The sequence below is a fragment of the Tursiops truncatus genome, chromosome 8 (assembly GCF_011762595.2).
Source record: "Tursiops truncatus isolate mTurTru1 chromosome 8, mTurTru1.mat.Y, whole genome shotgun sequence".
NCBI lineage: Eukaryota > Metazoa > Chordata > Mammalia > Artiodactyla > Delphinidae > Tursiops > Tursiops truncatus.
In genome coordinates, this window is record NC_047041.1 from 2,104,164 (window position 1) to 2,119,714 (window position 15,551).

At 42.0% G+C, this 15,551-nt stretch overlaps 1 protein-coding gene across 1 annotated transcript in view; it reads left to right on the forward strand.

Annotated features, from left to right (window-relative positions):
- Positions 1-15,551, forward strand: part of OPCML (opioid binding protein/cell adhesion molecule like) — a 1,077,928-nt gene that overhangs the window by 700,631 nt on the left and 361,746 nt on the right. The gene's annotated exons all lie outside the window — the stretch shown is intronic.

Sequence of the window (15,551 nt, forward strand, 5' to 3'; positions counted from 1 at the left end):
CTAAGCAGCTTATTCATTCATTAAATAAATCAATATGTCTTAAATTAGACTGTACACCAGGTACTTTTAAAATTGTTGGGGTTGTGGAGATAGATGGAACAGGCTGGTGGCTACTGTTATGGGGCTCAGGGTCTAATAGGGGGAGACAGATAATAACCAAGTGTATAAATAAGAGGAGAAATCAAATAATGATAAAGGCAGCAAAGAGTGGAAACAATAGCAACGTGGTAGAGCCTGAGGGGGTGGGGTGAGCTGTGTCTCTGGATGACATATCTGAGGAGCCCTCTCTGACCTGAGACCTGGAGGACAGAGCATCCTCCTGCGCAAAGGTCTGCAGGAGAAGCCTTCCCGATACAGGGCTGAGAAAGTACAGCAGCTTTAGACGGATGGGACCACCTGGGCCAGCGTGACGGCAGCACAGTGAGCAGGGGGCTCCAGAGGGAGGCTCGGGAAACATAGAAATGTGATTGATTTTTTTCCCCAGTTGAAGTTTAAAGCCATTGGTAGATGTGTTGAAGGCAGGTGCTCTCTGATTTTCAGATTAGAAAGGAGGCTGCTGGGTAGGGAATGTATGTTCAGAGGTGAGTAGAAGCAGTGAGGCTGGTGGTCCCTTTACAGTGTCCAGGGAAGACCTGAGAGTGACTTGGCCTGGGAAGGAGGGCAGAGGGGATGGAGAAAGTGGGCAGACGCTAGATATATGTTGGAGCCAGAATGGACAGAGGCAGCCGATGGGTTGGATGTGAAAAAAAATAGAGAGAGCAATCAAGGGTGATGATTGGGTTTTTATCTAGAACAGCTACATGAACGGTAGTTGTGTTCAGAAGAGAAAGTGAAAGCCAGAGAAAGAAGACTAGTTATTCTTGGAGGAAGGTGGGTGATGGTACAGAGAGCACGTCTTTAGCTAGAACTGGTGATTGCTATTAGATATCAAACGGGGGAGGTCCAGGAAGTGGTCAGCATCATGGCCAAGATTTAAGTTGGGGGTCTCCCGCATACAGAATGTCCACTAAGAGTACTGATGAGCTCAAGGAGGGAAGGGTGCAAGTAGAGAGGAACATGAAGACTTAATCCTAAGACTCTCCAGGTCGTATCCAACAGGACGACACAGGGTAGGAACAGTGAATGAGGCAGAGGCCAGTGTCACAGGAAACACAGGGCGTTTTTCAAGAAGACAGTGGTTGTCTGTGTGGGAAGCTACTATCCCATCGTGGACCAGTTTCAACAATGTGGAGGTCATCTGAGACCTCAAAGGGCAATTTCAGAGGAATGGTAAAGAGAGCCTGATGGGGTGTGTTCAGGAGAAAATGAACTGAGAGCAAGTGAAGGCTGGGAGTGTATAACATCCCTCTGTGACAGGGCAAAGAACTGAGGTGGTCAAGGAGAGAGCTGAGAGGTAAGTAGAGAGCCTCTGTCTCTTCTGTTGGCTTCTTTGTAAGGTGAGACATCCTAGGTAGTGTTTGGATGCTGACAGGGACGACCCAGGAGAGAAGCACATGGATGATGCAGTAGAGTGGCAGAGACCATGTCATGAAGACCTTGAACACCAGGCAAGGGGTTTGGAACCTAGGGCATCTAGATTCTAGGAATCTCGGAAGAAGGGGTCGGCCACTGAGAGTGGCTGAGACACGATGTCCCTTTCGAGAAGTAGAGGGGAGAGAGCTTGGGGACAGGTGTTCAGAGTTTCTTAAATATGCTGAAGGGAAGAAAAGGTTTGTCCCCATGCCAGTGTTCCTGTGTTCTCATTAGCTTCTGAAGTTGAGGGTCTGTTGGGAGGGGAGGGATGGCAGGGTGCGTGGAGGTGTGAAGGTTTGAGGAACCCAGGAAGAAAGATGGTGTGGAGACTGAGTGAGCAAATGAGCAAACAGACTGGAGAAATGGAGAAGGATGACCCGGCAGAGCTGGGTGCCCATCAGAGTCCTAAAAATAAGATATGACGGTCTCTCAAGATCATTGGCAAGGTGTATCATCTATGAAGAAATACATTCAGAGATTAAAAGCCGACAACTTATATACATCGTGGTACAATGATAATGAATATTCACTAGGTGCAGTTGGCGTGCATTATTTCATATAATCCTTTCAAATTCATGAGATGGAGACTGTTACAGTCTTCATTTACAAATGAGGTGATTGAGACTTGGAGAAGTGAACTGAGCTACAGAAAGTCCCCTGACAGGGAACGTGGACAGGCAGGGTAGAAACGGTCTCCTCAGGGACAGAGGTGTGCCCTGCCTCTCCCTGCTGCATCCTAGAGCACAGCGAAGCTGCTGACGGGTGAGCCTTGCACATAGATGGGAACACACATATGTAGTGCTTTTCTATTATTAAAAATCTCAGCTGTGTACCACAAATTGGCATTACGGGAAGAGAAGGGCTTGGGTCTGGTTGTTGTGTGTTTCACTCTGCCAGCAGTGATCTGGAACCAGGGGTCATCAGGAAATGGGAGGCGGCCGGCTGGGCCCTAGGTACTGCTTTTGCACCGGGCATCCTGCACAGACACACACCCGGTCTCTCTGTCACAGATGAAAAGCCTTTCTCTGGTTTCTCCTTGTAATCCATCCGCTGCCTCGGAGAGTCCTGATTTCTCAGGGGAATGTCCCAGATCTGCTTGGTGTCCCTGAGAGCAGAGTTCCCATCCATTGCAAGAAACTGTCCAAGGTATTTACAAAAGGCAGGAAGAAATATGGAACCTCTTCATCCAGTGGGGAAATTTAGGGATACCCGTGACTCCGGCAGGTGGCAGGGGTGAGGGTGGGGGTGATCCCTGAGACCCTGGAAGGCCGAGGGGTCCTCGGGGCTGTGCAGCTGTGAACTGGCTCTCCAGACCTCCCACGCCCTGCCCACCATCTGTGCAGTGCAGGGCCAGTGGAGTCCCAGGGGGCTGTGCAAAATACTGTCCTGGGGTCTCTGATCCCTCCCTGAGCCAGGCTTTGGCCTGGGGATGGAAAGTAAGCAAGAAAAGGTGAATAAGAGATAAGTCTTCGGGGCTTCCCTGGTGGTGCAGTGGTTGAGAGTCCACCTGCCGATGCAGGGGATGCAGGTTCGTGCCCCGGTCCGGGAGGATCCCACATGCCGCGGAGCAGCTGGGCCCGTGAGCCATGGCCGCTGAGCCTGCGCGTCCGGAGCCTGTGCTCCGCAACGGGAGAGGCCACGGCAGTGAGAGGCCCGGGTACCGCAAAAAAAAAAAAAAAAAAAAAGAGAGATAAGTCTTCGTTTGTTTACTCTGCATTCTAATAATTGGCTGATTATGGTCCATTTTTATTTGGTTTCACTGACAATCAGATAGAGAGCTGTAATACCCACTCACACCTTGTAATTACCATTAATTTCTTCCCTTTCCTCTGCGCAGAGTCAGGACGAAGTTGGCAGAGAAGCCATGAGAAGTTGAATCAGGCTGAAGTCAGATGCATATGCATGAGGCTGGACCAGCCAGGCTCTGAGGAGATGCTTGGAGATGGGGATGAGGGAAGGGGAGGATTGGAAGAAGGCTGCAAGGTTGTAAGACGGAAAGAGAGGGAAATACCTTGAATTGGAGACAAAGGCAAAGGGAGGAAAGTGTTGAAGTCAGCACAACAGACTCGCGAGCTTAATTACCATAATGATGTAAAACAGGCCAATCAGCAGTCTGGGGCTAATCTTCCATGTATTACAGGTCTCTCCTTCGTAGAACTTCACAGCTTAAATGCATTTTTAATGAAGATATTCGAGGCAGGCAGATAATTTCCCCGACTTTACAGGAGGGAATCAGAGCACGTTAAATCGGCTGTTCTTGCCTGTCGCTGTCCAAAGGCCTTGCTCTGTCTGGCACTTGGGAGCAGATCCTCTTCCAGAACCGACATCGAGGCAGAGCAGGGGCCTCTGCTCTGCCTTACTGGGTGCTGAGGGATGTCTGCATCTCCTCCCAGGGGAGGAGAGAAGCGACTCCAGGGCCCCCCACCAGCCCCTGTGTTATGCTAACGGTCTAGATGCCACTAGAAATCACTGAAACAGGACGCTTGCCCTGAAAAATGCATGTGAAGCACCTACCTGTGACCCTGATGGGTTTGCATGTCGGCTTGGGCAAAAGAGCAGTGCGAAGCAGCAGCCCTGACCCCTTTCTAGCCCATGCAGCTGGGTCATCCCAGTATCCAGGGGCTCGTGGCTCACAATAAGTTTAAGTGACCTGAAAGTTGATTGATTTGATTAGTGTAGGCTTTTCTATTCAATGTTTAATGCTGTTTGGTCCAGAAGCCTAAAAGGTCTGGGCTGAACATACGTGCTAAGTATCTGTAATAGGACCCGCTCAGAAGGACAGGTCGGGGGAAGAGAGGAGGGGAAAGAACTCACCGGCTACAGATTGTGAATGTCCTGGTAAGGCAAGGACAGGCCAAAGGGGAGCTCTTTATAATTTGGGGAAAGCTTTAACTGGCCTATTGTCAGCCTCACCTCCTTTCACCAACTGGTCTGAGATAGAACTTTAACTATTTAGATGTATATAGTGAGTTCAGCAGAGTTTCTGGAACCCTGCCCCATCCCCACCCTGCCATATCCCATTAAACTCCCTGGTTTCCAAGGAACTCATCCCAGTGAATTAGTGTAGGGCAAAGGAGAGTGCAACACTGATCAGCATGTTCTCAAACCAGACCCTATGTATGTATGTACATATCTATCTATTTGTCTATCTATCTATCTATCTTTTGATCATCTATTCATCTACCTATCTGTCTAAATATCTAACATCTATCATCTATCGCTCTATCATCTATCTACAGTATCTATCTACCTATCTACCATCTAAAATTTATCATCTATCTATTTATCTATCTATCTATCTAATCTAACATCTATCTATCATCTCTCTATCTCTCATTTTTTAAGTCTTTGCTTCCTTGAAGTAGGAGCTTAAATGTCTGGCTAGGTATTTGTAAGACACTGGATGACCTGATTAGATTCAACCTCAAATATCCGTAAGTGGAATAAGAAATGCTTTGCTTCTTCTCTCACTTTTGTGGTTCACGGCAATGATGACAAGGAAGGTAGTACAGAACTTGCATGTGAAAGCAGGGTCCTCACTATCTAGAGGTTAATGGTCCTGCCTGTTATTGGCCCCTGAGAACTCAAGACAGCAGGAAGGAAATTCATACTCCACACTTGCTTTTCCTTATTTCTTCCTTTGTTTGATTCATCTATTTATTCAGGTTTTACTGTGTGCAGGCTATGTGTAAGACCCCCTAATATTTCCATAGGTGGGGAGGCCAGCAGGGATATCCCTGGAATGAGAAGAGGAGTGTAAGCATTCAGAATAATCCCCACATTGGGCTTCCCTGGTGGCGCAGTGGTTGAGAGTCCGCCTGGCGGTGCAGGGGACGCGGGTTCGTGCCCCGGTCCGGGAAGATCCCACATGCCGCGGAGCGGCTGGGCCCGTGAGCCATGGCCGCTGAGCCTGCGCGTCCGGAGCCTGTGCTCCGCAACGGGAGAGGCCATAACAGTGAGACGCCCGCGTACCGCAAAAAAAAAAAAGAATAAGCCCCACACTCCGCAGGCTGTGGGTTAACAAAGGGCATTAAAGGAAGTTGGACCCTGTTCTTCCTCTAGACCATTATGAACAGCACAGCAGAGGCTGCAGTTACAAACATGCTATGTTATGTAAGTTGTTTGGTCGGTTATTTGGAAATTAAAATACATTTAACATAACTCATGATGATGTCCCTTATTATATTTCTTGAGGAAAGTATAGATAATTAAAAGAAGAAAAGTACAACTCATTCATCCCATGACTCGAACTAATCTCTGATATCTTAATTACAAACATACATATATTGTGTCTTCTTAGCAAAAATGGAGACTATCATGTACAACTGTTTGTAATCAGTTTACTCACTTTTTAGATCATATATATTTGGAGGTCATTTAAGTATTCTTCTACCAAGTAATTTGCAATGGGTAGTTCACCATATGCTGTACTGTATTTCATTTAATTAATTCCTAAGTATTTTTTTCTACAAGAAACAGCCTTATGACTAACATCAAATTACATGTTGCATATCCAAAAGCCTACTCAACACGTAAATAGGTGGAATGTACATTTGTAATGAAAGTTTCAGAATTTTTTTTTCAAATGCATATTTTAAAGCATTCTTATCGATTACATTATTCTACAAATGTTGAGTTTGTGCCTACACTGCCCTGTTATTCTGGGAATGTCATAAATAAGTAGAGTGGGAAAGTCTCTGTTCTCTAAATCACGTAATAACTTCGTTTTATCCAAATATAACTTTCTCGTTATTTTTCTTTCTTCTAAGAGATAAAAAATTTTCAAGATTAATCTGAAGTGTATCATATGGGCCTGTTTTAGTATGGCAAAGCTGCAGGTACATGTCTGTACTGCTTCTAACACTCCCTAATGCAGTACATCTCTCTTTCTCTGTCTCTGTCTCTTTAAATACCTGTCATGCTTATAATTGCCTTTTTAATGCCTGTCTCTCTTCTGGGGGTCAGGGACCTGCTTATCTTTTTCACCTCTGTCTTTTAGGTGTTTCAGATAGTGTCTGGCACATGATAGGTACCTAGTAAATATTTGTTGAGTTAATGGTTGAATGAATGAACCAGCGCCAGTTTGTCAACTTGTTTTAGCAAAACATCATACACAGGCTGTGTCAGTGTGGGTGACATTAGTCTTCATCCACAAAACTACCACTTTTGTTTTCTCTCCTAACGTTTTCATTATCCTGTCCTCCTTAATTTTCTTAAGGGCCCTTTCCCTCCTCTAACAAAGTACATCAGCTTTTTTTGTTTGTTTATTACTTTTACCTTATAGTTGCATTTTACTTCAATAGACAGTAGAGTAAAAGTTCAAAAAGAACACAGTGAAAATAGTGAAACGACTGTCTCCCACCTCTGTCTTTCAGCAACCTAGTTCCTGGAGACAATCTATGTTCCTGGTTTTTGGTCTGGTGTGTATTAACAGGGATATTTTAGTCCTAGAAAAAAATGTATATCTTTCTTTTTATATGCCCAAATGGTAGCATGCTATATAACACTCTTCCTTCATATCAGTTCTTCAATTTGGATATTTTCTATTGGCCTATATTCTATTTTGCTAATTCTGTGCCAACCACCATTAAATCCATCTATTGTATTAATGATTTTGGATATTGTATCTTTCAGTCCTAGAATTTCCATGTGATGTTTTTCTAATAGATCAAAATACTTTGTTAAAATTCTCAATTCTTCCACCTATTTTATCCAGTTTTCTATATTTTCTTTACTAGCCATAGTTATTAAACTCTTTGTTTGCTAGTGCCAATATAAGTATTCTCTGTAGGTCCGTTTCTATGCCGTCTTCTTTTCTCTATTGATTATCAGTCATGTTTTCTTGCCTCGAGTGACTTTGTACTGAATAACTGACATGACACATAAAGGAACTATGGAGGCTACAGATGTCATCTTCCTCTAGAGAAGTTTTCTATATCCTCTGTTATGCATAAAATATCTGGCATTATACATATATCTATTGTATATAATATATATGATATGTGAAAAGGTGAGGACATATGACTGATAGTAAAGAGAAAACAAGATAATAGAAATAGACCAATATATGATTTAGTAGACAAGTAGTTTTAAATAACTGTAATTAACATGTGTACAGTCAGTGCTTTACAGAGAAACAGAAACAATATGATGTGTATCATATATATATATATATATATATATATATATATATATAAAAGAGAGAAAGAGAGAGAGAGAAAGATTCATTTTAATCAATTGGCTCACACAATTATGGAGGCTGGCTAGTACAAAATCTGCAGGGTGGGCGGGCAGACTAGATACTCAGAGAAGAGCCAGTATTACAATTCAAGTGCAAAGATCATCAGCCACAGAGTTCCCTCTGGCTTGGGGGAGGTGAGTTTTTTGTTCTATTCTGACCTTCAGCTGATTGGATGAAGCCCAGTTACATGATGGAGGGCAATCTGCTTTAGTCAAAGTCCACTGATTTTAATGTTAATCTTACCCAAAACACACCCTCATAGAAACATCCAGAATGTTTGACCAAATAACTGCACATTATGGCCCAGCCGAGTTGACATAAAATCAACCAACACGTGTTTAAGAATTAGATTAAACAGATGAAAGGATGGAGAAGCTCAATGGAAAATTAAATCCATAAAATGAATCCAGGACCTTGAGGGAGATGTTTTATTGGTGGGCACCACAAGACTGCACATCATTTCACTTGGTTAGTGCCCCAACCTCCTGTGCAGCCCGAGGACACAGCAGATATCTCACAGTGAAAGCTAGCCATGCATTTCAGGTGTCTGAAGGTTTCAGTTTGTCATTCCAGCCTTACACTACTGGTAAAAGCTTTGTTGAGTCTCTTTTTTTTTTGCATAAAGTTCTGCCTGAACCAAACCCAATTTCCAGCCCAGTTGCAGGTGGGGATAGCAAGGAGACAGAAGCTGATGAGCCCTGAATGGTCGTTCCTTTCTGGAATTGAGTTTATCTCGTCTTTATGTCTGCAGCTCTCTGATTACCTTTAAAAGTGTTATTTTTGTGATTTATACAGCTTTTAAAATTATGTTAGGAAGAACATTAGTCCATTATGACTATTATATTGTACACAGAAACAGGAGTTTTATGCATTTTTTATTCATCTAGTTTAATGATTCTTGAATATGACTGCTCATCAAAACCATGTACGTGAAACATAGGAAAAATGCAAGGGGCTTCACATACGCAATTTACCCAATTTAGAGCCCTCAGCTTACCTGACCAATGACTTACTATTTCCAACTTCTTTTCTCTATATGCATCCATTTCATGTATAAATTCATGTCCTGTCTTACCTACTCTCCTTTCCCTACATCCACATTCTGTGGGCTGCTCTAGCAACAAAGGAGAGAGCCAAAAAGTATTTACTGTTGCATTTCACCAATGCTTTATGTTTCCCAAAATTTTGATGCACAAATCAGTGCTTTCTTATTTCCAGCTTGGCTCTGTTTCTTAGTCCATTCCTTTCCCTTGTCCATTTGTCTAACACACATTTATGAATACTTTTTACAAATGTCCTTGACAATTGGTTTAAGGGAACAAAATAATAATAAGACATGTAACTCAGTCTAGCTAAGGAGATGGCTGTTTAACTAGTGATCGCAAAATAGAGTGTTAAAATAGAGTACTAGTTGGATGTATAAGATAGAACAGCAATGCAGGAGAACATGCTAAATCTAGCCATGGGTGAAGATGGGAAATGAAAAGAAAGTTTTGCAGAGAATACATGTTTTTAGATTGATTTTGGTGGTATTTTTCCAGGCTCAGAGTTTTCATAGTTTTCATCTGTTAATGTTTGGGTCCTTGGCCCTCTTCTCCTAGTTCTCAGCATGGTCCAAACCTGCTAAAGGGGCTCCAGTAATCATGAAATAGCTGTTCTCAAGTTGATGCTTTCTTAATATAAAATGCCTCTTTCTACCTCTTCAGAGGTTACTTTAGGATGAGTTCCTCACTTGTACCGCTATGTTATGGTCACTATTTCATCATGTCTTGGTGATACTTAAATTATTTTAGTTTAACTCTTTAGAGTAAATTTTAAAGTTCATTTTGTGTTTTACAAATACTCCCCACATTGATATATAGACTTCAGTAGCCGTTAAGTATTTTCTCCTGATAATTACTAGGTACTTCCTTTCTTACAATTTTTTTTGTTAGATTGCACTTATCTTCTAAAAATATAGTTATATCTAATTTCACTGCTGCCTTTGCCCCTGAAATTTAAATTCGAAGCCCTCCTGGTAAAGCTGAGTTGTCTCCTGCCAGATTCATTATTGTATTTCAGAGAATTATGAGATATTCTCTGCCCTTGTCATGAGATCACCTATGTGAGAGCATAGGCATCTTTCCAGAAAAAGCAAATGTTATTTTCCTTTAGTATCATCTACCTATCCAGCTGTCTGCTCTACAAATCCTATTTTCTAAAGACAAAAAGAAGGAAGAGATGAAAATACCACCTGTGGTCCCAAGTCCTTCAGTTTCCTACCAAGGACTTCAGGGCCAATTAAGAGACAAAGTAAGTTTCTTTGGGAATTCTCCATTAATACAATTATATATACTGGCCTCTACTGGCTTGGTGGATTTGGGTTTTAGATAAACATTATTTTTTTTATAGTGAGTCATCTTCAAAAGCAAAGCAATAGCCCAGCTCCCACCCCCACCCCAGTCATCTGAAACTTCCATTGTATGATGACATGATTTTTTTTTCTTTAAGATTGACCATTGCATCGAGCCACAGATCAGTCATAGCTGCCACACAGAGAAAATTACCATTTGGCAACATCCATCATCTTTACAAGTGGTACCCACATCTTATACCACCTGAGCCAGTATCCACTGTTGCTTATTCCCATCTTCAGTGAGTTTGCAGGTCAACTAAAGGGTCTTAGTCCCTTTATTGGGAGAGAACAGGAGCACAGAAATACGTTTGTGAGGGGAAACTATTTCTTTCCAGTCCCGGAGTCTCCTGATGCCAGATCCCTACTCACCTATGATTTTTATAACATCAATAAAGACCTGAAACTCTCCTACTTTATTTGTTGACTCACTACACCGATCTACCCCAGTCCCGCTGATTTTGAAAACGATGGCTATGGCTCTGGAGGGAGGAGATTGTAGCTGAGGTTGAAGGAAAATGCAGGCTGTGTATCTGTGTTCTATCTGGGTCGTGGAAATGCTATAATGCAGTCTCACAATGGACCAAAAACTCTCTCAAGGCTCTCGAACTCACTTTGTGATTTTTAGTTTTCTTCGTCTCCTGTGAGTGGTACCCTTGCTCCCTGAACACCAGGCACCAGGTATCTCTTCCTGTTGTAAATAAGAAGTCTTATCTGCAGGTGGAGGTCAATGCACATAGCTCTTATTTGAAAGTTCAGCCGTGAGAACTGAATGAGAAATGATATAATGCACAGTGACTAAATACATGTGTCGGTAGAAGTGTGTGAACGAATAGGAAAATCATTGGTCAGATTCCTGAGAAAAGTGAGCAATCTGTGGCCTGTGGGCCAAATCCTGCCCACTCCCTGTTTTTGTATCACACATGAGTAAAGAATGTTTTTTTATATTTGTAAAGGATTGAAAACAAATCAAAAGAAGAAGGATACTTCATAATACATGAAAATCATATGAAATTCGTATTTCAGTGTCTGTAAATAAAATTTGGTTGATACATGCACACTCATTTATATTGTCCATGGATGCTTTCACATGGCAGAATGGAGTATTTGCAGCACAGACCGTATATTCTGCAAAGCCTAAAGACTTATATATGGCCCTTTCCGTAAACAGTTTGCCAAGCCCTGCTCTGGAGCAGAACTGACCTAGGAGAGACGGCTTGTCTGTGGTCATGTTAAGTCATAATACCATGAAGGCTGAATCAATACCATCCAGTGTGATTTCTCATGATGTTTGGAAACCCTCTGGATCCTTAGTCCGATCTCTCTCATTTGACAGTGCAGCTCTCCCAAACCTTTTCATTTTCCTCCAGATTCCACACTCCCTGGCCACCCTTCATACTCTTACCAGCTGACTGACCTCATTTGCTGCTCCTCAGAGTGGACAATTAGGCCATCAGGTGTGACCTAACTCAAGCTGCTTCTTCCTCTCCTTCTTTTATTTGCATCTAGTACCCATCTTGTCTCCCTTCCATACATCTTAGGTGAGCATTTAACACATATCCCTTTACTTACATATATTTCTTTCTCCTCCAGGATTTTATTCCATCAAATATTGTTTTCCTCCTCTAGACATCCACGCTCAACTATGTCACAACATAGAAACATAGAAACGTGTATTGTCAACTCCGTGTCTTCCTTTAACCACCATCATCTCTCTCATTCTCCTCACGACTAAGCTACTGGAAAGAGGGCCCTATATTCACTCTTGTTAACCATCCCCTATTCAACCTGTGAAATCTTAGAGAGACATAAAAAAACATGAAATATTTGGGGGAAAAGAATCTAAGATAAGGGCAGGAGTCGGGTTTAAAAGGACCTTAAATTTCATTGCTAAGGACTTTGAACTTGATCCTAAGAGTGAAGGGAGTCACTGGAACATTTCAATCTTCATCTCTTATCTATTTTTTTTTCTGATGGATTCCATGTTTGTGTACCCTCCTCACATCCTCACATACTTCATAAGGAGTCCCTTTCATCTGAAGTATAAGACAGGATCCTGCAGATACTCAGTGAACCAGGAGGTCAAGATGATGAGCCTTGTATTCTCCTAGAATGACTTGAAAATCCTGGTGGGTCCTCAAAAGGAAAGACATAATCTGATAGGATGTTTTTAGAAAACTGACTCATGAAAGAATGAGGCATAAATTTAACTTGGTGAACCTGGAAGCAAAGAGATAAGTGAGGAAACTATTACTATAGTCCAGCTGGACAGTAATGATGGCTTGGGTCAAGGGCTTCTGCTTACAGCAGAGGTTTTATGAGAGTCACTAAAATCAGGCAAGAAATGAAACTGAGCACCCTGGGGAACGATGCCTGTTTTAAGTTTACAATAAAGGCTTCACAGTGATTAAGTATAACCTTTTCACTTCTAAAGGTGCACATTCCATTCAGTTCGGAACATATATGAGTAACTCTGTGGTCTTGTAGGCAGTGTCTTCAGCTCCTTCCACATCACTCCAGTGAGAATCCTTGCCTCTTGTGGAGCTGTGGCCACAAGGATCCTCTATTCCACTGGATTCTGAAGTCTAAAATCCTGATTTTCCCGTAACACCCCATAGCAAGTTCCCATCATGATAAACTCTATTAGGGCAGGCAACGGATCCAACTCATCGCTCTCCAGTGCCTGGTACACACCACTCCGGGGCCTAGCATCACTTGGTACGTAGTAAACATTCAAAAATATTTTGAGTGAGTGAATGAACAAAGGAAGCTGTGAACTTGGAAATGACTATGGTCATTTATCTAACATGTATTAATTATCAATTAAACAGGTACGTGGTAGTCAGAACTGTTCTTACACTGGGATTTGAGTGTGACGAAGACAAACTTGCTAACTTGCTGGTTTTAAAGTCTCTTTTGCAGGTTTAAAGTCTAGTTTGTGGAGGGGACTACCAGAGATGCAATGCCAATACAGCGGAGACATTCTTTGAAAGGGTGTTATTGGTTCACATAAAGCAAGAACCTACTTCAGAGGAGGGAGGGAATGCTGGCTTCCAGAATGCGATTATGTTTAAGGTGAAGCTGAGGACAAATGTGAATTAGCCACGGGAAGGTAGGATGAGGGAGAGCAATGAAAGGGGGGAAGCCATAGAGAAAACGGGGGCAGTTAACAAGTGTAAGTATTAATAGTTCAGTGTTGCTGGAAGGAAGGGTTCAAAGGTGAGAGATGAAGCTGGAGAAGAAACAGGTCATGAAAAGTTTCTATACTGAGGTGTCTGGACTTGATACTGAGGACCCATAGTAGTGAATCTTTAAAGAGGTTCCCTCCAATTCAGACAGGATTCAGATAAGAGTGAGGTTTAGGATAAGGATCCAGAAGAGGAGGGAGAGCTCCTACTGCAGACTGTGGTACTGTGATACTGATGGTGTGGGCTTCTGACGATGGTGGTCGGATTTTTAGTGTATGATATGCAGTAAAGTTATTATGGCATGTGGTTAGTGTCTATCAATGTCCTGATAATTCTGCAGGATTAAAGAAGCTTTTATAGGTTCACCTGGTAAATCCATCAGGTCTCTTAATAATATTTCTATGGGAAAATATGTTCAAGAGTTCTAATTACCACCTTAAGAATGGATTTCAGAAATGGTAGCATGGAATTGTAATTCAGAATTCACGCATTATTTCTAGGTATGTTATAGGCTTAAAAAATAAATATACAGATGGGCATGATCTTTGAACTCTATAAAGTCAGAACCAGTATTTCCTTAAGACATCAACAAAATGTACAGTTATCTAAAATGAACCATATATCAAATTCACAGAAATTAAATCCAAAAACAATGAAATTATAAAAAAAGAGAACCAATATGAGTCAAAAAGGGAATATTTTATTGATTTTCATAAAAGTTTTATATTAACTTGAGAGTTAATATCTTACATAGAACAGTTTAGTATTTTCAGGGAGATCTCATTTATTAACTGACAGGCGACTTCTAATTAGAGAGCTTCCTTGAAGATCGAATCTATCTTGCTTTCAGCAAACATTTTTTTGAGCACATACTGTGTGCAAATCACTATATTAAGTGCTAGAGAAACATAGAAAAGTATTAGTGAAAATGGACTACTGCCCTCAAGAAAAATTTAAGTTAGTGAGGGAGCTATACTCAAAAAGATAACTGTAACACAATCTTTGTAATAACAGAGTAGGAAATGAATGAGTGATAAGATAGTCAAGATCATTGTAGTTCTGAGGAGTGAGCAATTTAATTTGGCTTGAAGTGGAATAGTAGTTGACTTCTAAATCTTGGGTTTACTTTTAATAGTCAGAGGAAAGGAGGGAGACCATCTGGTTTTCTACTTCATCATGCTGTTGAAATGATACTCTGGAACAATTCTAATAACCCACTAACTGCTGGCTCTAATGATCTTTCCTCAGCTTTCAGTTCATACCCTTTCTGCAGAATTTGATTTTAAAAGTTCCTCCCTCCCTGGCTTCTGTGATGTTAATTTTCTGAGTGCCAATGGAATGGTGTATTTTTTGGTTGGACTTTTTTCCGCCTGTACAGTGGTCAGGACCATTTAGTGCAGCAGATCTGTATTATGGCTTATTCCTTTTCTTGTCTTCTGCAGCTCAGGTTGACCTCCCAGACACAGGTAGTAAAACTGAGGAAACCAACCTGCAATTTGCAATGGCCAGTGTAAAGACTGTCCTACTAGGGTGCTGGAGGATGGAGCAGAGCAGGGGTCCTCCGTCCTGACTGCTCAGGGGAATGGCACAAATTCAGATATGCTTCTTCCCAATCCCCTTCACTTATTACGATTCTAAATCCATAAGGCTGAGTCAAAAGGGCCACCAGTGAAGATGATATACAGCTAGCAATGAAGAATGTTAGGGTCAATGTGGGGATCCATTCTAGTGCAGGTATTCTTTGCTGAAAACCAGTGCATCTAAGTTGGAGAAATGAACTAAAATGTAGAAGAGATGGCAGCATCACTGCATAAGCATCAGCAACTAATTGTTCTGCGATTACGTTCCTTTAGTCCTGTGACCAGGTTGATGCTTTCATCCACCTGCGTGTCGATAGACTGTCTTACTCTTTAAACCCATGGGTTCTTGCTGTGATGCTTGTAAAATAGGAGATGACTGTGCTGCCGTCTCTGAGTTTGAACCCTTGGTGGGCACTGACCTTTCCAGCCACTGAGTCATTAAAGCTCTTATTAATTTCCTGTAGGGATGCTGGCACTCCAAGACAGTGGAGTGGTGGGAGTTCATTAACATGTAGGGCTCTAATTAGCTGGCACAGGATTCGTTTCTGTCTTCATTCCAATATCTAACGAAGCTATAAATATAGACATATAAGAACAAACATAAAACTGTAACTGGAAGAAAGAGGTGTTGACATGTC